Source organism: Prionailurus bengalensis, chromosome D1, assembly GCF_016509475.1.
Source record: "Prionailurus bengalensis isolate Pbe53 chromosome D1, Fcat_Pben_1.1_paternal_pri, whole genome shotgun sequence".
Taxonomy (NCBI): domain Eukaryota; kingdom Metazoa; phylum Chordata; class Mammalia; order Carnivora; family Felidae; genus Prionailurus; species Prionailurus bengalensis.
This window is the reverse complement of record NC_057346.1, coordinates 11,514,601-11,535,132: the sequence shown is the minus strand read 5'-3', so window position 1 is coordinate 11,535,132 and position 20,532 is coordinate 11,514,601. Positions and strand designations below refer to the sequence as shown.

The window sequence follows — 20,532 nt, the reverse complement described above, 5'->3', positions numbered from 1 at the left end:
AAAAATAATTATAAACACTTATTATCCTCACAGTTTCTGTGAGTCAGAAATTTGGGAATGGCTTAGTTCGGTGGTCCTGACTTGGGATCTCTCAGGAGATGGTCATCAAGATGTTAGTCTGGGCTGTGCATCTGAAGGCTTGTTCTGAGTGTGAAGGATCCACTTCCAAGACGCACTCATATGGCCAACAAGTTGGTGCCAGTGCTTGGTAGAAGACCTCAGTTTCTCCCCCCATTGTGGATTCACCACAGACTGCTTGAATATTGTCACAACATGGCAGCTGAGTTCCCCAGAATGAGCAATGAGAGAGAGACAGACAGACAGAGAAGGAAGCAGCAATGCATTTTGAACTGGCTTTAGAAATCACACACCGGGGCGCCTGGGTGGCGCAGTCGGTTAAGCGTCCGACTTCAGCCAGGTCACGATCTCGCGGTCTGGGAGTTCGAGCCCCGCGTCAGGCTCTGGGCTGATGGCTCAGAGCCTGGAGCCTGTTTCCGATGCTGTGTCTCCCTCTCTCTCTGCCCCTCCCCCGTTCATGCTCTGTCTCTCTCTGTCCCAAAAAAATAAATAAACGTTGAAAAAAAAAAAAAAAGAAATCACACACCATCTGCCACAGTCTATTCTTTAGAAGCAGGTCACTGATTGATTCTGGCCCACACTGAAGAGAAAGGGAATTAGACTCCACCTCCTGAAGGAACAAGTGTCAAAGAAATTGTGGGCATATTTTAAAACCATTATAGCCTCTCTGTAAGCCTAATTTAAGTGGATTGATCTCCTTGGCATAAGCCTTCAAAAAAATGTTTTTAAGGAGAAGTTCTCAGCCTGTGGAAGGCGTGGAGGGAGGCAAATGGAATCAGCGGGTGAGGGTGTGGAACTGGGGCTACAAACTGTCAAGCGCCTGCTGCCCTTAATGTCCAGTGTCCTCAGTATCCTGGCTACTATCCAGGTTCAAGATGTATGTCTTAATTATGTAAATGGAGCGATTATGCCATCAGGGGCTCTGGTAAGCTAATTACTAAATAAGAAATCGATGCTGAGGTCAAGATTAATGAATCTCAAGGCTCCCAACACTCTGACTGTAATTGCAGTTTTGAGGATCTTATTTCCACAGACCATGCCAGGAATCTTGGAGAGAAGAGGGCCCTTCTTGCTGTGACTGATTCATTGAAACCCTGCCCAAGCTTCCTCCTCTCATGTATGCCAGGGGCTGGAAACAATCTTTGGCACACCTCTCCCATCCCATGGCCACCTCTGCACTTACCCAGTCAGCCTGTAATGGCTCAGGCTCCCGGGAAGTGGCCATGTGGATTATTATGGCCAGTACCAGTGGGGCGGGAGGGGCTTCAGCCAGAGCATCAGTTCTATTGGATGTGACATTTGCATTTGGAGGACTGAGGCCGGACGAGAGGGTTTCACTGGGGCCCCTTTCTTTCCAACTCTCTTTTTTGCAGGAGATGTCTGATTGCCCCTGACAACAGACTAGACTGGACAGAGAGGTCCCCTGACCCGAAAGGCCCCTGGAGGCACAAGAGCGCCTAGTCTCCTCATTGTCCACCCTTTGCCCTCCCCCACTCCCACATCACAGGGCTCTGGACTCTGTCTCTCTTGCTTTACATGGCTGTTTTCCCTTTAATTCCAAATTGTTTTGTCTTGCCCTCAGCTTTTATCTAGTGCTTGTAAAAGAAATAGCCATGTTTAATCTGGTTCTGCAATTATTATAAAAATACTGTTGAGGACCATGACTGGTACATCTGCAACAAGATGATGAGGGAGATTTGTCTGGTGTCCCAGAATTGTGGCCAAGGTCCAAACCAAAGCAGTGGACAAGAGGCACTGAGGAACCTCTTTGGAATTAAAGAGGGCTGTCCAGGAGCAGAGCCAATGCAATATGACAATGTGGTCAGCAATCAGAGGTTTAGGAAACAGCCTGATACCTTCAACCCACCCCTGTTCCTGAGCCCTGTTCCTGCACTCTTGTTTACACAGGGAGAGGACCAGGGAATGTAGAGGGGTGGCATCACAGCTGCCAACCTTCCAGTGTTCATGGTGACGGGCAATTCCCTTGTCTCCCCATTGGAAGACATGTTATCACAGAGACCATTGGTTACTCCTGGGCTAGAGATTTTTGTAAGAGGCCCGTGGAGGTGGTCCATGCCAGCAGAAGGAGAAGGGGGTGTAGAGGGACTACAGAAGGAGAAGGGGGTGTAGAGGGGCCAGAGAACCCCCTCCCACTTTCACTCAACCCTTGGAGAATACAGAGGAAGTCCACGGTATTTCCTGTGGCTACACCTGAAGGAGCATAGAATGAGGAGGGTCAGGAGCTGTGGGCTGCCCAGATGATTGTCATAACAAGTGAGGAGAGCCTTGATCCAGAAAGAGTTGAGGGCTATAGTCCCAACTGAAGGGGTACTTCCTCTCCAAGTGGGTCCTTGTATGAGAGGAGACCCAGCATTAATCCAAACCCCCACCCACCTTCCACATGGAGACCACAGCTTCAGTAGGTCCGCTAGCCTCACATGGGACCAGAACCAGGCCAAGATGGGAGATAGCTTCTCACCACTACCAGCCCTCGGCCATGCTGAGATGCCTCCTGCCTCCCCATGCCCCCTTCCTGCCCCTAAAGCCAAGAAAGCTGGACCCAAAAGAGGGAGGAGAAGGAGCAGAGGTGAAGGAAGACTCTCACGCCATTCATTCCACCTTGGGGTCCCTAGAGCCACAGCCTGCCTAGAGTTTAGGGGGCGGGGGAGGAAGGGCTTTGAATGGTTTTAAACAGACTAGACTGAGTTTTTTAATAACTCAAAGTGACAGAACATTCACTTTATGCCCAAAATATCATTAAGCGATGGGGAAAAGGGATTCGACAGTACACAGCAGAAAGCAGTGACTGGAAAAAATTAACTTTCGTGTTTTTACCCCACTGAGTTGAGACTCTTCAATAACCCACTGCACATCATTCCAGTCAGTGCTCCCTGAATTAAGCCCTGTGCAGGGAAATTATTCTCAGAACTTTTGTCAAGGCTGTCCAGGGCACGAGGAAATGCACACACATAACCTATGAAGTCAAGGTAAAACGGGAAGGTCTTTTGAAGGGGAAGTTTGGCAATAGGTGTCATAAGCCTTGAAAAGAGCATACTTCTGGCCCAGCCATTTTATTCTTAGGGATATATTTACTTATTGTTCAGTAACCTTTTATGGATACCATTAATGAGCAGGGTGCTGTTCCAGGTATGTTGAGCAAGACAGACTGGATCCCCTCCCTCACAGACATTACAACTTGGTGAAAGGGAGAGCTAGGAAACAGGTCTGGCTCCTGCTCTAGCAGAGGGAAGACAGTGGCAGTGGCCCCCACAAGAGGGACAGCCAACCCAATCCGTGGTGGTGATGGGGATGGCGGGGTGTTGGGGGAAGTTCATCTGAAGAAGTGATGCCTGAAAGATGAACAGGGATTAGTGAGGCGAGGGCTTGCAGGTGGAGGAAAAATGTTCTAGGGAGTAAGAACGTGCAAGAGGCAGAGAGAGCAGGGGTGCTGAAAACCCAAAGAAGTTCAGTTTGGCCAGAAGAGAAACAGGAACGAGGGGATGATGAGCCCGGGAGGCTGGAAAGGGAGGCGAGGGACTCTAAGGACATAATGCAGGGTGATGACACAGACTCACCGAAGCACCAGCTACGATTATGAAATCCGAGATCTGAAGCTCGGATGTCAAACCATAGCGTCCCGGCGACACCAGTATCATAAAAACACTGCTAGGCTATAAAAGGGGGTGTGGAGGAATATTTATTGGCATGAAAAGATGTTTATGTTGTCAAATAAAATCAGGATGGGGCATGTTGGTGGCTCAGTCAGTTAAGCATCTAACTCTTGGTTTCAGCTCAGGTCATGATCTCGACGTTCATGAGTTTGAGCCCCGCATCAGGCTCTGCACTGACAGTGTGGACCCTGCTTGGGATTTATCTCTCCCTCTCTCTCTGCCCTTCCCCTAGTGCGCGCTCTCTCTCTCTCTCTCTCTCTCTCTCTCTCTCCCTCCCTCTCTCTCTTTCCTTCTCTCTCTAAAAATAAGCAAACATAAAAAAAAATAAGGATATAAATTTTGTATAGTATGTGTAATATGGTCTTATTTTTATTTTAACAATTATACAAAGATTCTGTGAAACGTGTATTAACAGTTACTGGGTTTGTAGGTGAATTTCATTCTTCTCTTTTTGCTCAATTGTAGTTCCTCCTATAGTTTATCTGTGTGCAGGAACTGCTAGCATGGTAAAGAAGTGAAAGTTATAAGACAAAATCACTTATATGTAAGCTGACAACATTGAGTGCCAGGAAAATCCTAGTCTCCATGTTGAAAGCATGAAGAAATTATTCCCCAGCCATGCGGCCCCTCCATCTAAAGTAGACCCTTTCCTTTCTGTCCCTTGAATGCAGCCTGCTGTCTCCTTTCCATTGCCTTGTTCGGGTTGGCCCTTTCACCAAGAATTTCTTCTCCATACCCCTTGTGGTCTATCTAAATGCTCCAGATCTGTCACAGCGCAGCTCAGGTGTCCCCTTGGCACAGGGGAACATGTGTACAGACTTTATAACATGTATACGGACTTCAGGTACTGCCCATGGAAACCGTAGGATCCAGTCGTGACTTCACCACTTCCTAGTTAAGTGATCTCGGAAAATTTACTTAACCTTTAAGAAATTAATTTTTTTTCAGTGAGATGTTGTAAGGATTACAATATATTATAATTCAAGTCCCTTAAATTACCAAGCACTACATGTATTCAACAAGCATTTATGAAGAACCAAGCGTGCCGTTGACATTAAATTAGACATTACCCAAATGCTAGTTTTATTATAACACTCAATTATCAATAATAATCTTCCACGGAACTTAGCAAATAACATTCTGCTTTGTGCTTCTCATGTTTCACCTGTGAGTGTCTTGTTAATTCTTTTCTATTCTGTAAGTTAATTCTTTTGAGTTACCAAATATTTATCAAATTCCCACTAGAAGCCTGGTGGCGATTAAAATGATGAGCAGGAACCTGACCTCCTACAGTTTGATGGATGCAACGGGGACCTTTTGAAGGCTTTAAGGAAGGCAGTGATTTGATGGGATTTGTGTCATTAAACATACCATGTTTTTTCCAATTAGTTGAAACTTTCTTCCCTCCTTTACCTCACTGAGTTTTGCCATTCTTTATGTCTCGAATTGGATGTCACCTCCTCCAGGGACACTTTCCTGACCTCCAAATCTGGGTTTTGTGCCCTCAACATGCACCCTCTGTGCCCCAACCACTTTCATCACACTGGGTTGTAATTGTCTGGTTTCCAGTCCATATGCCCCTAGACCATAAGCTTCATGAGGCCGACAGAGCCCATCCCCACCTTTTCATACTTATATCCACCATGTCCAGCCAGAGCACAGGGTAAGTGCTGAGTAAGGGTTGGAAACACGGCAACCCTGGAAGAGGGATTCAGGGAGGTCATGGGAAGAAGCCAGACTATAGTAGGAACAATAGTACAAAGCAAGAACAAGGCATGCATCCTGGAAACAGTAACGAGAGACACTTCCTTAGGGAATCTTACTCTAGAAGAGTAGAGCCTAGAAGGGCAATCACTAGAAGAGGACACAGGAGACTGAGGGTTTGTTTTGTTAGATGGGAGAGACGTAAGCGTGTTTAAACACTGATGGAAAGATCCGGAAGGAAGGAGATTAAGATACAGGAGATTGATTTAGTCAAGTATTGCTGCAATCATGCTGCATAATGAACAACCCCCACTCTCCGTGGCTTATGGTGAGAATAAGCATTTGTTTGACTCACTCGTGTCTGCATCCCGTTGTAGGTCTGCATATTCGGGTCCATTCCATGTTCTTCCCATCCTCCTTGGGCCATGAGCCGGCCAGAGCACGTTCTCCTCCTGGTGCTGGCAGAGGCAGAGGTGGGGGACGGGGTGGGGACACGCATGATCTCTTAAAGCCTTGCCTCAGAACAGGCATGTTATCACTTCTGCCCACAGTCCACTGTCTGAAGTCCACATGGCAACCTCGATCTTGCCATCATTAGGGCAGGTATAAACAGTCTATCCACAGTGCACAGTGCGGGCTAGATTGTGAAAGGTGACAAGAAAGTGGAGGCTGAGAGGGTGAGTGTGCTGGCAGCAAGAGGTGCTGATGGAGCCAAAGCTGGGAAGGGGCACAGGTGCGGAGATGAGAAGGCCAAGTCTGAGTGAATGTTTGCACAGTGGAGCCGTGCAAGCTGCTGACCAGCCCAGGCTGTGGCAGTGAAGGCTGTGGTTGAGAGGAGGTGACCGACACCAGCTATAGCTGAGCCATCCAAGCTCCAGGAGGCAGGTGATGAGAGCCTCCAATGTCACAGGAAAACTAGAGACAGAAGGAACTGGGAGGCAGGATGTCTCAGGGTCCTGGAGAAGACAGGAGGACAATGGCGTGGGGACATGGGCTCCCAGATGACAGGCAGTGTCTGGGAGCATGGAGAATGCCATCCCCAGCTCCAGACAGAGACATTTCTGGATTGTGGAAGAAACAACAATTCCAAATGGAGGAGCCTGCAGGGAAAGCAGCATTTGGGGGGAAGAGCCAAGTTTCTGTTAAGTAGGAAAGAGAAGGGGCGCCTGGGTGGCTCAGTCGGTTAAGTAGGAAAGAGAAGAGCCATTTGGATGACAAGTCTGAGGGAACAGGAAAGTTTGTTTACCATGGTAGCTTCTACAGGAAACTATGGGGATGACTTTGCTGCAGAGGGAGCCCAAGGTAGGGGAGAGGGGAGACCCACCAAGGGCAAAGACAGCATGGAAGTGAGGCATGTCTTTCTGTCTGTCTGCTGCGGAAAGAAGGTGCCACATGTTTCTGAAAAGAGGGCATCCAAAGCCAAGAGAATTTGTTCCTAGGACTCTCATTGTGTGGGAAAAACAATAGATGTCCCTGGAGGATGAGCAGCCCTACTCATTAGAAAAGCACAAGGCCCTTAAGAAATGTTTAATAGGGGTGTCTGGGGGACTCAGTCAGTTAAGCGTCTGACTTCAGCTCCGGTCATGATCTCACAGTTCGTGGGTTCGAGCCCCACGTCTGGCTCTGTGCTGACAGGTTGGAGCCTAGAGCCTGCTTCGGATTCTGTGTCTCCCTCTCTGTGCCCCTCCCCCACTCATGCTCTTTCTCTCTCTGCCTCTGAAAAATAAATAGTACGTTAAAAAAATTAAAAACAAAGAGAAATGCTTAATAAAATGAATAAATGTCAAACAAACAAAGAAGCCAATACTGGATTCATAAGACATCTTCTCCTCTATTAGAAAGGGCAATGGCTCTCATCTTCTGCTCCAAGCGACGGAAAGGGTCCATAGCCTTCTGTGCCACAGCAAACTGACCCCTGTTGCTCCCAAAGTTTGGAAATTCTCTGCCCAGAAATGCCAAAACTTTTGGCTATGGGTTTTGATTTCTCATTAACCTTTACAGGGCCTACCTTGATGATTAAATTACACATTTTCTTCACCAGGTCATCTCCAATTAAGACGATAATTAGCTTCCATGTTTTATCAAGTATTTACCAGCCTGTCTATGAAAAGGCACTTAATGAAAACAATCAGGACATGTAATCACATTAACAAGGGGGAGCCCATGGGGAGGATTTGAAATATCTAACAGTAGACCAGAGAGGAATGGGACTTCACAGTAAACACAGACCCAGTACTGACTGCCACAGATCCAATGGCACTTGAAGGAGAGTATGGGCCAACTGGGAGTTTTCTAAGACTTTGAGCAAACTGGGCGCTTTTTACCTTGGCTGGTGTGTGCACCAGTGTGAGCAGTAGGTCTTGAGAGCATCACGGCCAACAACAGTAACAACTTCCACAACTACTACTATTTGTTGGGCGCTTATTGTGTGTAAGGCATTGTACCAGGGGCTCTGTATGCATTATGCTAATTCATACTTCCTGACCCCTTGGAGGTAAGCATAATGCTCAGCTATATTTTACTGATGAAGCAACTGGAGCTCAAAGAGGTGCAGTGACTTGCCTAAGGTCACGTGGCTGGTCAGGAGCAAAGCTGAGACTTGGATCCCCAAGAAGAGGCGTGCTCCTTCACGTGGCAGAGAGGTTCTGGCTACAGGGGCACCTGCCACAAAAATGGCCTGGACCAAAGGCCACAGCTCCACAGCACATATACTGCCTGTCGCTCTCTCCAGTTCTCTCCATGCCAGACCTCTCTGATTTATCATGATACTCTCTCCCATGGAGTGCAGATGTGGCCTCATCGTCTTCCTTCTCCATAGCACTCCAGGCAGCCACTAAATCAATCCCAAGTGGTAGGTGAGATGGAGTTTCTTTGCCACCCTTGGCATAGATGCTCCATGAAAACATGAGTGACAAAGCACTGAGCATGGGTTTTGAGGGACCCAGCTTTGAATCCTGGTTTTCTCTATTCCAGCAATTCCAGAGCCCATTTCACCATCTGTGAAATCTGAGGGTTGTGAAGATCAAATGAAACGTGAGTGTGTGAACTGCCATGTCTGTAGTGGGGCAAGGCCCCAGGGAAGAGTTTGCTTCCTTCTTTCACAAGTGGTGATTGACACATTTAGACTTGGATCAGGGGCAAAGGTGGATACTTAAAGCCTTAGAAAACTCCCTGGTGGAGAAAGACAGTGACAGAGTAGCCTGGATCCCAGGGAACACATGAAGAATCTCAAGGTCTAGGGGCAAGGTAACAAGTGACACATATGTGGAAGGGCAGCCCAGTCAGGTGTGGAGAGACCCCATGGGATTCAGAGGCAAAGAAGCCAATCCTGGAGGCGACTGAGAGCCCCTGGGCCAGGCCCAGCCTAGATCCTATCCAAACCTATACCAGCCAAGGTGGCCTGAGGTGAGGCTTCAATAACCCTGGGATGAAGCATGTGTGCTAGACAAACAGGATGTGTCTTGCTTGGCCTTTTCATTATTTTCCATTTGGGCTGTGTTTGGTTTTCTTCTAGTTTTTTTAAGTTGCAAAATATCAACTTACTCTGTATTGATCAGAGGAGAGAGGGGGCTGTCCATGCTGAAAAGGAAGGTAGTGGGCGTTGAGTGGCCTGGATGCCAAGAGTCCTGAGGGTGATGACCATCTGAGGGGAGATTAGGAGAAAGTCATGGAGTTGGAGAAGCCAGAGAAGGGGGTGCCTCAAGGGTGTGGAGGGGAGGTGATTGGGGAAACAGTGGTAGACTCCAAGGGTTTCTCCTGCCTTTAATTTCAGTCTCCTGTCAGATTTAAGTAGAGTGCTATATGTCCCTCTTGAGTCTCAGTGTCTTGGTATCTCCTTTACCCCCTCCAGGTCAGACCTTGAGCTGATGAAGGTGGAAGAGGTCTAGAACCCCCAGAGGGAGAGGTTGGCAAGGCAAGGATCCCAGCCCAGAGCACCAGAAAGAAGGAAATCGTGGTTCAGAACTAGGTCCCAGTTTAGGGTGAGTGTGTGAGGCTCTTCTGATGGAAAGGATTGGAGGCTTTCTTGGGCCGCTTCAAGTCAGGGTGTACATGTGTGTTTGGGTTGAGGGAAGGAGCGTTATAAAGAACATAGAAATAAAGCAATTAGAAATCTCAACCACATATCCAAGCCTCATGGTTACCAAGGAGGGTGTAACAACCAGGCCTTGCATGAAGAGCAGCAGCTAAAGTCATGCTGGATTTTGCGGAGCCGAGAATTACAAGACTGGGCCAAACCCAAGCAACTCCAGGGTTTTGGATCCTGCACGTCTGCTTCTTTGTGTTTATCTGCTTCTCAGGCTGTGGACCAACCCCCTCACTCTACTCTTAACTTTGGCTTACTTATAATTTAGTTCACTCATAGATGTCACTTACTCATGGCTGCTCGTGGTCCTTGCCTCTCCCAGTCTCCCTCTGCATCAGTTTCTGCCTGCACTGCCAACTGAAAAATTCTCTCTAGACCATGTCCTAGTCTAAATTCTTAATAGAGACAATCTAATTTCTCTAGTGCATCTAATGGTCTCAGGTGAGAAAGAACTTTTTAAGTCAGGTGATCTCATGTATTGGCTGCCCTGAGTTGTCCCACTATGAGACGAATAGTTTCCCATTGAAGGCAGCCTGTGATGGTATAACTATGCATCTGGTCTGTGTCCTCTTTGTCCATACTGGAAACTCCCAAAGGGCAAGGCCTGGACACTGAGTAGTGCTCCATCTTGAGACTTTGCTCCTCCCTCCTATGTCAGTAAGGATGGTCCCTGAGGACTGGTGGTGGGAGCTGAGTCTAACAGTGGGCATCCACTGGCCCCATGTATGGAGAGCAGAGGGAGGTAAAGCCCTAAGGCCAGGAAGTCTCAGGCAGCGCTAGTCAGCTGAGGTCCACTCCAGTCTTTATTTGTATCTAGGTGTCTAGATAGGGAGACTGGGTACCACTGGGTGGCATCTTACCAAATTTCACTTTGTACATTGGCAGAAGGAGACTGTCCCTCATATAAATAATATCCTAGAGCCTTTAGGGAGGCAGGAAACTTCTTCCCTCCACATTGGGTTATACTGCCTTTCAACTGTGTAACTGGTCTGGGTCTAATTTCTGTCCAGATTGCCACACTCTGGTCACCAAGCAGTGCTCAAGCTAAACGAGAATGGTTCCACGCCTCCAGTGTGCCCATCCAGTTCCCACAAAGTCTCTGTGAAGTCTGAGAGGGCTGGATAGCTGGTTATTGCAATGCTGTACCCTTGGCTTGGGAGGTTAATGCAACCAGAGAAAGTAACTAGGTGGAGACACTGGCATGAGCCAGAAGGTACAGTACCTTAGGCTGTGGATTATCTGGGGCTGGTGTTGGAACCTGCAGACCCCTTTTGAGGCCAACCTCACCACAGCTCAGGCCATCCCCTCTGAGGCCTTTTATGGGGCTCTAGGCCAGTTATGTGTCAGGGTCTTTAGTTGTGGGCAACAGAAACAGATCCTGGCTAGTTTAAACAGATCCTGGCTAGTGAGGAACTGAGTGGAGGCGAATGGGGGGCTCCCAGAACAAAGACTAAACTGAGAAGATGAGTGGTCACCAAGGCAGCTTCAGTGACAGAAAGGAGACACAAGTGTCTTTTAGCAGGAGCTGTCTGACCAAGGCACCCAAACAGCCACTGCAGGGCACACCGGTCACCCCATGAAGGACTCCTAGAGATCTTACACTGTGAAGTCACAGCCCCAAGGGCAATGTTGAGATGAGAGCGTCCTGGTCATATGCTCATGCCCTGCCTGCCAGGGGATGGGGAGAGGAAAGACCCCTCCTTTAGCCTAGGAGTGAGACCCACGGTTGGTTGGTGGTCACATGGGAGATTCTCTTAAAGGGGGAGCAGGATTAGATGGTGGATAGCCAAAAATGGAGCCAAATTCCTCCACTGCCTTGAAGCTATCCACTTGAATCAGTTTGAACTGCTTTTTCGTGTCCCGAGCACTCCAACCCGTGTAGCGTTGTTTGGTCCTCTGGCGGGGCAGGGGGTGGAGGGGTCTGCCCTTGGTTCTCACTCCCAACTATGACTGGGTTCACCTGTCCCATCTTGCTCTCCACAGCCCCTGCCCTGAAACTTGGATTTGTACTTTGGGTGCCCCGCCAGGCTGAGTCTCAGCAGGAGACAGGCTACACACTCAAATGGGTTAATTTGAGGAGAGTTTAGGAAAGGAGACTGTTACAAAAATGGAGGTGGGGCTAGAGAAACCAGGGAGGATAATGCAGCCTCTCAGAACTAGTGATAATGGGACTCCATTACCACTTGGAGGGACTGAAGGTGCCAAGGGAGGGGGCAGTTACCAGGAGGGAGACAGAGCACAGAGACAGAGGCAGAGAAAGAGAGAGTTGGGTGACAGACCAGAACACAGATAGTTGAGCTGGGCCTGGAAAGAGCAGTGAGGGGGCAGCGCAGGTCTGTGGGTCAGGGAGCAGTGTGGTCATGGCCTTGGACATGAATGTGGAACGTGTGTCTAACGGGCAATTTCAATGTGTGAGGAAGATGCCTCTGCTTGAAAGTAAGCAGCGAAAGGGGTTTCTTCAAATCCATCCCTCAGTTTGGTCCTGCAGTCGAAGGACTGAGGTCTACGGTTGTTTCTCTTCCCTCTTCCCGTGATGCCTCCTTCTCTGGAAGAAGGGGAAGGGGCCATTTCATCTTTCTCCAGCCTTATCTAAGGGCTTGCCTTGAATCGCTTCCCAGCAACCCAGCTCTCCCCTGGCTTTCCAAATCTTTGGGCAGATCCACCTGCCATCAGATCTGCCAGAGCCCAGGTGACAGACTTGGGGACCCTCTATGAGACCTCAGAGAGGCACCCCAGTCTTTCCCAATAGCCCCTTTCCCTCCCCCCAGGTGGGCCCCCAAATACTTGGTTTCTATAACTGTAATAATAGTCCTCCCTCTGAAAAACTTACCCACTATTTATGCCTAATTATCACGCGGCACAATAATGATATATATAACACTTAATGTGTCAGGTTAACTGTGTTCAAAGTCTTGTTCCATTACAACAGCAAACTTGCTTGCTATATCGTTAGTATTTAACCTCTCTGGGCCTCGGCTCCCACGTATGTAAAATGAGGGGTATTGATTAGATGAGTGCCTCGCCACCCAGCTGGTGCTCAGAACTACTGGTTGGCGGTTTAGAAATACAGAACCCTAACCCCTGCCCCCTGAGTTCTGACCTAGTAGATCAAATCTATATTTTTCTGTTTCCCAGGTGTTTTCTATGGTATCCAATTCAAGGACTGACATTTGGGCAACTCTGAAGCAGATAATCTCTGTGACCCTCTCCAAAACTCATTTATTCATTCATTGCTCATAGACTTCAGAGGGGATGCTAGCAGAGATGAGGCTGGACAGAGGCAAGGGACAGATATGGCAGACTTCTAATCCACTCTAACAGAATTAGAATTCATCTCAGAGATGACGGGAAGGCTTTGAGGGGTCTCAAGCAGGAGTGACACAATCAGATCTATGTGTTAGAAACAGCAACTTTGTGCATTGTGAAAAATGGGCTGAAGGTGGGAGGCTGGGAAAAGGCTTTGGTCATAATCTGCCTGAGATGATGATGGTGACCTGGATCAGAATGGTGGCAGCAAGTGGACAGATTTGGGTGGCATTCAGAACATGGGATGGACAGGACTCTGATTTCTTTTTTCCTTCACATCTGGGATGTGGGGATTATTGCCTTTTGGCTCTGCAAGGCTTTGCCGTTTCCTAAGCTAGAGAACTCTTCAACCACACACTCTCATTGTGCGGTTCTTGGTCAGCTCAATGACAAGCAGATGCCCCAGATTTTGACTCAAGAGCTGGTGACTCAGAGAAGCAGGGAGAGTGAGTGGAGCATCCATTCTAGAGGCTGCACAAGCTGCCACAACTTTCAGTTTCCAGAAGCAGTGTAACAGAGTGCCAGGGGGATGCCGGTGTCTGAGGCCTGTAGTGGTGGCTATGCCATCTGGTGCCCTGTGTTTACCTGCAATAACAGAGTTCTCACTGTACTGCTGTGTGGGCTTGATTTCAGCTAAAGACCTAACAGCATCTAGCTCTTTTGTTCCCACCTGCTTTACACGCCTGGTTCTCTCATCTCCCCCGTCATTCTGTGAGCTATTATAGTATTTTCGATGAACTCCTTTTCTGCTTAAACTGCCCGAGTTGTTTGTTTCTTACATCCACGCTCCCCGCCTGGTACCCTAACTGTATCAGGAGCAGGGAGGGCACGAGCAGCTGGGTACAGTCCTCAGCCACAGCGAACATATGCAGAGGAGTGGGCTGTGAGCAAGAGAGTCCCAGATGCTGCTGGTTGGCTTAGAGACTAAAAATACCTCGGCTCCTGATTTGCTCACTCTCAACGCAGAAAGCTTGGATTGAGTTTTTCTTCACTATCGAGAGCTTTCTCTGGACTGCACAACTCCACTCAAAACCCAAGCGGGAGCACGGCCCTTGCATTTGCAAACTACTGGAAAACTATCATCCTGATTTCATTGTCTGCTCCCATCTTCTGGAAGGGAGGAGGCTTTAATGACACTGTCTGGGGGCTCTCCAAAATTAATGATATTCTCAACATCACAAGGTTATTGGAAGGTAAATGAGACTGCTGATGAGAAATATCTACAGAAAAGACTGAAGAAATCAGAGGCAATACTGATCGTGTTACCCCTATACAACTTCAGAAGTGACACATGGATGGATTGTTTCCTAAGTTCTATCACTTTCCCACCAATCTACCTGGTAATTTCCAAGGCGTTTGATTTTGTTTTCACACATATAGCAACTGCAGTAGCTACCGAAACACAAGGTTTCTAGATTTTTTATTGTAGTAAAATATACATCAAATAATTGACCATGTTAATCCTTATGTAGTGTAGTGTGTGTAGGTCAGTGACATTATGTGCATCCGTTGTTGTGCAAGCATCCATCCACAGAACTGTTTCACTTCCCCAGTCTGAAATTCTCTACTTCTTAAACACAAACTCCCTATTCACCTTTCTTCCAGCCCCTGGCAACCACCTTTCCACTCTGACCTCTTTAGGAACCTTATATAAGTGGACTGGGTTGTTTTACTTAGCCTAATGCCCTCAAATTTCATGTTCTTGTAGCCTGTGCCAGGATTATTCTTACTCCATTTGCAATGCCTCTGAGAACAATGAGGTGGCAATCCTCCTGAGTCAGAGGAGGGGTGGGGCAAAAAGAGAATCAACACACACTTTTTCCACCTTTTTCTCTCCAAGTGCTGAAAACCTGCACTTTGTAGCCAGGCTTGTAAGTCCAGACCACGTTTTTGTTATCCAATTCCCCATTCAGTGGACACTTGGGTTGCTGTATCTTTTGCCCCCTGTGAATAATGCTATGATGAATATGGGTGTACGAATAAGTGTGTATTTATGACCTCTTCCCATCAAGCAATTAAATACATTTAGAAGATGGATATTTACACTCTAATTTATCTGTTTTGTAATTCTGAAGAATTATACAATAGGCTTTCTTTTTTTAAAATTATTTTTTAATGTTTATTTACTTTTGAGATTGAGAGTGAGTGAGACAGAGGCCCAGCGGGGGTAGGGGCAGAGAGTGAGGGAGACACAGAATCTGAAGCAGGCCCCAGGTTCTAGGCTGTTAACCCAGAGCCTGACATGGGGCTCGAACTCATGAACAATGAGATCATGACCCGAGCCAAAGTTGGCCACTTAACTGACTGAGCCACTTGGGTGCCCCATATACAATAGGCTTTCTTAAACAGGGTTGCACCTGTATTCTTTACTGCTCCAAAATAGGAGGAGGCAAAGAATATCTATGAGCGTCCATTTTACGTGGATGTGGAAAAGCCCCATACAGTCTTCGAGTGAGGAGATCATCCTCTGAGGGTGAATACACACACAGATGTCAACACTCTCGAGTAATTCCCTCTGCTCTCCTGCCATGGTCAGAGAGAGTACCCTGAACCCCTGTCTTTTTAAAAGGGTCATCTCCTGGGGTGCCTGGGTGGCTCAGTCAGTTAAGCGTCTGGGTCTTGACTTCAGCTCAGGTCACCATCCCAGGGTCATGGGATCAAGTTCCACACTGAGTGTGGAACCTGCTTAGGATTCTCTCTCTCTCTCTCTCTCTCTCTCTCTCTCTCTCTCTGTCTCTCTCTCTCTCTCTCTCTCTCTCTCTCTATTTCTCTCTACTCCTCCCTGCTTGTGCTCTCTCTGTCTCTCAGTCTCTCAATGAATGAATGAATGAATGAATGAATAAATAAATAAATAAATAAATAAAATTATAAAGAAAATAAAAGGATTGTCTCCTTCTTCACCCCTTCCTCAGATACCCTGACCTCCCTTCACTAGATCACGCTGATATGGGACTATGGCTCTCTCACCAATATCAGTGACCAAGACTTCTACACCTCTCTAAGGCTTTCAGCGCTTTGAGAGAAATAATAAAGTATAAAAAGGATGTGTTTATTTTCTTATTGCCCCACCCCGCCTCTGACCCAGAGGACTGCCACCTTATTGTCCTCAGAGTCATTTGCAAATGGACTAGGATCTACATGACCAAAGAGGGGAGGATGAGAGAAGAAAAAATTATAGGAACTTGAAACAGGGCTCAGTTTTCATCTGTGAAATAGGTTAAGAAATCTAGAATTGGAACACTGGGTGTCTGCCTTTCCTCCGGTGCTTCTCTAGCTGAAGTTTTCTGTAAGAGGAGAAAATGGGAAAATGTATCAAGCCCCGGTGTGAATTGGTTGTTATTCCTACTTAAACTTCATGATAACCCTGCAATACAGATCTCTATCCCCATTTTACAGCTGAGGACCCTGAAGCTCAGAGATACACAGAACGTTCCCAAGGTTTGGGTGTTTGGACATGAGCGAAGTCCCATGTGACTCCAATTCTGCTTTGCTCCTGACCCCCTTCCCCCCTCCCAGTCCCATGACAGCATTTCCTTTATTTTCTGTGCAATAGTTTTCAGAAGAGGGGCTGTGACAGTCTGTGGGTACATCAGAGTTTGACAGAGACCAGTAAGGCACTCTCCTTCTAAGTTCTAGCCATGCCTCATTCTCTACCTCACAGGTAGCTCTTGGGGCACAGGAGAAAGTTCTAGATTTTCCTCATTCTCTGTCGGCTGGGTCCTTTGTTTCCTCGTTACCGTGGGCCAACAAAACCACCACCATCTTCTCCCCTAACACCCGTTAGTAACCATTTGCTTACCACTTTCAACAATAAAGAGGTACAAATAAAGGTTTAGGTAGCACATCAAAAAGAACTTCCTGACTCTGAGGCTCTGGGACATATAGATGGGAAAGTCAAAAAGGCTCTTGTGTCCCCCTTTCCAGGAAAGCTTTAAGGAAAAGGGCCACCCTGCCTGGCCTACTTGGGCGGGGTACAGTTCTGCCCGGAGGCAGGGGAGGCTCACGATGACCTCCAGAGGGCCCTGGCAGCCTGGGAGGCAGGGGCCCACAGTAAGCTGCCTGCCGCTTGGCCGCAGATGTTCGCTGTCATAAATCACTCAGTGCATCTGTTTGCTGTGCCGCTTGTTTAAAGAGCGAGCCGTTTGCTAATTGAAAACTAAAAGATCCATCCGTGTCACTCACAGCCAGCATGAAATCCACTCAGCCATGCAAGATTGGGGTAAAAGTGGCAGCACAGCGCTACGGGGCCCTTGGGTTGGTGCTCCCCGTGGTGGTCATGTTGCTCCCCTTCTGCCTCCTGAGTGAGCGAGGCTATCCTCCCCACTGCAGAACAGCCAGGGGGTATCCATATTACAGTTTGTCTCATACTTCCTCATCTATTATCCTCAATGCTGCCCACAGAGAACGGTATTCATAGCTCCAATTTAAAGATGGAGAAACTGAGGCTCAGAGATAGCAAACTACATAGCCAAAGTCACACAACTGGTATGTGACAGAGGCAGGACACCAGTCTAGGTCCCCTGACTAGTCAGGAGAGGGGTGGCTATCCACTGGGTGGCTCTATCCCTGGACCAATAGAGGTGCTGAGCTGGAAGGCACCAAGTCCTTCCTTAAGTGGATTAAACCTTGGAAAGAATGGCCTAGGGGTAGACCAGGGGGAACACTGAGATTTCAACAATATCTGCAATGTCTTGTTGCTTTAAAAGCAAATATAGCAAAATGTGGGGATTCCTGATGGCTAGACTATCTCCCTATGAAGACTGCAAAGGGATGGGGGCCAGACCAGATGCACAAGGTAGTGCCAACGCCAAAGGCAGGGAGCAGGGGAGGAGGTGCCATGCGCCCACTTATAGCCTCTCCCCTTCCCCAGTTACCTCCAGAGATGGCTGTATTTGAGAAACATGCTAGTGTGCACCTCTCAGGTGGGGGACTGGCCCAGCCCTGGTTCTCTGTGGTGGAATCTGCAAGGGCACTCCAATTCACTGAGCCTCACTCAGTTCCTCCTAGAGCGATGTAGGTGGGGGTGGGGTGGGGGGGTTAGATGAGTGCTCAGGTCTTTCTGCGATCATGTGGGTCATTGGAGGAATACAGACTTAATCTTTGTGTGCCCAGAGTGGCTTGGCTCCAGCAGCAATGGACTCTATGCTATGCACAGTCAGTTCTGTACCCATGCTGTTCCTCCTGTGGCGTGCTGTGTGGCCTTCTCCCTGGCTGGAACGGGTATTGCTTCTTCAGTGCCAGTCCCCATGAAGTCTCCCTTGTTTGTGCTCCACGCACCTGGTTAAGCCACCGGTGCTGTAGTGCTATGCTATGTTACAGGTGTTTCCTAGAGGTCTCCACTGCACTGGCAGGATGTGACAACAGGGGCCAGGTTTGATTACTCTTGGAGACCCTGGAATCTGACACAGAGCCTGGCAAACGGAGGACAGTCAAACACTTAATTGCTGAAGACTCCACCTCTGTTTGTATTCAAGGGCAAGCGGAACCGGAGGCCCCCTTTTGAATTTCCTCTTCAGGTCAACTCCAAGCAGGCTTTCCCCTGAAAGGGTCAAGCAACAGAACTTACTACAGGGCTTCCAAGACCAGAGGTCTGTAAACGGAACCTGGACGGCTTCTCCTTACGCGACTCCCTGGATGGGCTGTGCCTTCTCCAACCTTTATCCTCTGACTTCTCAGAGGGAAATAAGCAGACACTGAAGATGCCTGGTCACCGGCGGCCCTGAATGTACAGGGTATCATTCACTTTGGGGGTATGGGGAGACCGCAATGGGCAGTCGATCGCTCAGTTCCCGCCTCAGCAACCACCTGCACCAAAGCCAGGGCTGACTGCAACCTCTGCCGGCTCGCTGCTCACAGCAGGCTGGGTCGCACTGAGTCCGCACACCGGCGCGCAGAGTGGCGGGGCGGGGCCTGGCCCAAGGGCGGGGCCCAGGGGCGCCCCGTGGGCCAGGGCGGCCCCGCCCCCCGCCTCCCTCCCGCGCTCCGGTGCTCCCGCGCCGTGAAGCTGTCCAGTCTCAGTGCCGGAACCGGCCGCCTCCCGCGCGCACCGCGCCGCCTCCGCGCCTTGTCCCTGTGCTGCACGCCCGCCCGCGCCCGGCCCCGCCCCGCCCCGCCGCGGCCGGTCCACTGCTCCCCGCGGGCCGGAGCCGGCCAAGCGGCTGCCCGCCGGGGCTCTGAACGGCGCGGCGGGGCCGGGAGCCAGGGACCCGCCGAGGAGAGCGGCGGCCCGGACGGCTGCCGGAGGGGCGGCCGCGCTTGGATGCGGCGGGAGCCGGAAGCCTCGAGCAGCCGGCGCCGTCTCTGCCCCCGGGCGCCCTATGGCTTGAAGGTAAGCGCGCGCACGCTGGAGCGACGGGCGGCCGGGGGCCGAGGCGGGTCGCAGGGAGAGGAAGGGGGAGCTCGGAGGGCGGCGCGACTGGGACTAGAAGTTTGTCAGGCCACTCTGGCGCCGTCTGCCTGGGACCGACCCGACTGCGGGCAGGCTCTCCACCGACTCTCCATCGGGCTGCTAGCCCAGGGGGGACAGGAACACAGCGGCTGTCATCCCCTCTGACTCCCTCTCGGCATCCCTTGCACGGCCCGGGCGGGAATCCTCGCTCCGGTCATTAGCGGGCGGTGCGGGGGCAGTCTCCCGCGGAGCGCGGTGAGCCACCCTTGTCGAGCCGGAGCTTCGCAGGGCGCCCGGCTCCCGACGATCTCGGGACGGCACTTTCTGCCCCGCACCCAAGTCCGGGACCCCAGGGCGCGCGGCCAGAGTTTCTGACCTCCAGGGAGAGAGAAGGGTTATTCTTGGCAAGTCTGGATTTGCGCGACCTGAGACTTTTCAGTTTCTAAGGACAGAAGCGAAGGCCGGTTCTGCCCCTCCTCTCCCACCGCCGGTTGTGCCGCTGTCCTTGGTTCTGAATTTACGTTCTTCGCCATCTCTCCGTTTGAGATCCAGTCAAGGAGGGAGGCTGAGCTTTCAGAATCATCTCGACCTGGGAATGGGGGTGACGGTTGGGGCAGTAGTGGAGGGTGACTGTTCGACTCTGGAATGGACCAAGAACCTCGACAGAGCTGTGTGCGGAGACAAGAGGCAGCTCTAAGAGCCAGACAGAGCAGGTCCCCAACGCTGTCTGCGCGGGCAGCCTGTGAGTGGTTCCTCTTGAAGAGCAGAGGTAAGAGGGTGCGTGTGCGTCTACACAACAGGCTTCGCCATGGATGCAAGTCACAGCACCGCAGCTCCGTAGGGACAGGCCCTTGCTCTCAGCCACAGGGAAGCTGTTTGGGCGAGTGAAGTTTCCCCACCTGGCACCCCACTACTTTATGTGCTGGGGGCTCCCGAAGTTGGTGAGGTACAAGGCACTTTGTGGATCTCTCTCCAGTTCTTTCTGCAGATCCAATCATTTCTGGATTTTGACCAGGATGTAAACCTTTCAGATTAATCCTCACTCTTTCCCAGGAACTAGGTGATCAGTGATTCTTAGCCTTCCCTCCCGCCCCCCACCATGCAAATATTCTGCTTATCCCTGATTCATCCTGCAGCATTAGGACTACTTGAAAAAGAAATCATTCTTCTCATGTTTCTCTCTGTTGGTGCTGTGTTTGATGAGGGTGGGCAGAGAGAGAGAGGCCTTGGTGAATGTGACCAATTGCAAGAGAACTAGTGGGCTGGTTTTCTGGGTCCCAGCCCCCTGCCTTTGACTTCTT

General features: G+C 49.6%; 1 protein-coding gene across 2 annotated transcripts in view; it reads left to right on the top strand.

Annotated features, from left to right (window-relative positions):
• The first annotated feature begins 19,045 nt into the window (after positions 1–19,045).
• The window catches only part of DRD2 (dopamine receptor D2), a 64,831-nt gene continuing 63,344 nt past the window's right edge, over positions 19,046–20,532 (top strand). For both annotated transcript variants that reach the window (XM_043579365.1, XM_043579364.1), the window contains exon 1: positions 19,046–19,171. The gene's annotated coding sequence lies outside the window, so the exon portion shown is untranslated. The remainder of the gene's footprint in view (positions 19,172–20,532) is intronic.